Below are 2,489 nucleotides of genomic sequence, written 5' to 3'. Positions count from 1 at the left end.
CATATTTGTTATTCATATTAAATATGTTAGGGCTGAAGCCCCCCCTAACTTTAAGATCTAGTTACGCCTATGCCAGGCAAGTAATTACCTAGGTGCCTACTTAAAATCACTTGTTGATATATGAGTTCATTAAAATGTTCGGTATTCGTTTGGTATGTGACCTACCGGAGCACGAAACCTACCAGTATTCGTTTAGTATTTTTAGACAAAGTAAAAATCATAAAATTATTATTATTATTTCATCATTATTAATTACTTTGTAATACACATATAAAACAATACATGATTTACATAATGTCAAAATCGGGGTCAGAAATGTATGTATATTGAAAACACATTAAAAAATAATAAAATAATATTCAGGTTATACTTATTTAGGTATTACCTACCTATTACTACAGCAATGTGTCAACATTTTTCAAAAAATGTTACAAAATTACTTCATTATGAACAATTTTAAACCGAGATATTACGGATAGCCTATAGCCCATTTGGCTCTCGTTATACAAAAAGATCAATTACAAAATGTATCTCGTTGTATAAATACGCTAATCCCCAAAGGGCTCCTATTTTTGACAACACATATTCCTTCCCACTTAATCGTCCTACTTAAGACTGTCTCAATAGAGGCGTGGTTAAACATGTATTGGTGTTTTTTAAAATTGTATATACAAAGTAAACTATAAAAATCCGCGCTATATAAAAATTAAAAAACACTGATGGTAAGTACTAGGTACTATAAATCATAAATTGAAAATAGGTTGGTGTTTATTTAAATTTCATATTATGCAAAGTACCTAAATCATACAAATTGGCGTTATATAAAAAGTCATACCTAGGTGTTATAAAATCATAAATTGAAAATATGTTGGTGATTTTTAAATTGTACATGCAATGTAAATTATAAAGAATCGTTAGTGTCAATATACCGGAGCCCTTTGGGAACCAACAAATAATGGATAATTAGGAGCCATTTATGATGCACTGACGCCGACTGCTGCGAAAACGTAGGTACCGTTTTACTATTTGTTACTCGATGGTCCACCAAGAAGACGGGAAAAAAAAAATTTACAAATATATTTCGGACATCATATTATCTTCAAACGACAAAATATGAAAAAAATAAAATAAAACGTAAAATTATAAACGTATGGTTCAGTTATTCATCTTTCATACGGGCATAGGCCACACAACGTGCTTTATATTATGGGCTTAATATTGATACTCTGATGATCGAGCGTAATAACCGGATGGTAAAAAATTCGCCATCTACATATGGGTATAAATACGCACAAATTGATTTATATACAGTGTCGGCGGTGTTCGCGGACAGTCAAATTATGATGTAACCAAGAAATATTAATTATGATAACTACCTACCCGCATAAGTAGCAATAAATTATTGGACCATGAACACAATAAATAATGCTCAGAAAGAGACAATTTGATAAGTACCTACCATAAATAACAATAATAAAAAACATTTTCCGAGATTTCTTCTGTTTCTTCTTTTTAATGTACCTATTTTAAATATTATATACGTCTCTTAATATTATATTATACGTCTTAGGTAGTCCGACAGTATATCCAGAGATTTATTTTTATTTACGAATGAACTAAAAAAAAACAACAGATTTTCAAAACCCCATATATTACCGGCATGTATAATTTTCGCGAAATATTATTGCAAATATATCAATATTATTATATACCAAGGTACTTAAAAATTACAATATTGTTAATCATCGACTTGGACTGATTTATAATACTTTTATTTTTTCATATCCCTCGTAAATATTCCTCAGGCGACCAATTCAAATTTGTTTTCAAGTCTCAATTAAGGTATCATCCGTAGTTGGTATTATTTATATCTAAATTATAATATTAAATATATAGATTATGGATAAATCATAGGTACATAGATGATACATGACGTATTGCACACATCCGTAAATTATTATCTAAATAAACTAAAATAAAATAGGGTCATTCAAATTTTATTTTTTTCCCTCTATTAATACAACATCATGGCACATGAATTATACGAGGTGATTCACTAAGTATATGCTCATTAGTAGGGCCCGGAATTGTATGCATTTGCATATTTCTATCTATTTATCTAAAAAGTAGCTAGGTAAGATAAAAATTTGAATCTTAATCTAATGTGTTGATATGCAAAATTAAATTTGGCATATTTTTGCATATTTGGACCATTTTAAATTATTGTGCATATTTTAGCAATTTTCTGAAATATAGTGCATATATAGAAAAAAAATAGTATGAAGTATACTATTATTATGTGCAAGACTTACGTCAATTCAGTGTATCATGATTCATGAAGTATAATTTGATATGGGCTATAATAAGATTTATAATAACGAGTGAAATAAGAAATAAGATAAGATAAAGTTTATTGCTACGATAAAACTTGGTAACGAAAAACTAGTAACTACCTAATGGACTAATGGTATAGTTTTATAATGAGTCAT

Source organism: Acyrthosiphon pisum, chromosome A2 (assembly GCF_005508785.2).
Source record: "Acyrthosiphon pisum isolate AL4f chromosome A2, pea_aphid_22Mar2018_4r6ur, whole genome shotgun sequence".
Lineage (NCBI taxonomy): Eukaryota > Metazoa > Arthropoda > Insecta > Hemiptera > Aphididae > Acyrthosiphon > Acyrthosiphon pisum.
The sequence above is the reverse complement of the archived record's forward strand: the minus strand, read 5'-3'. Positions refer to the sequence as shown.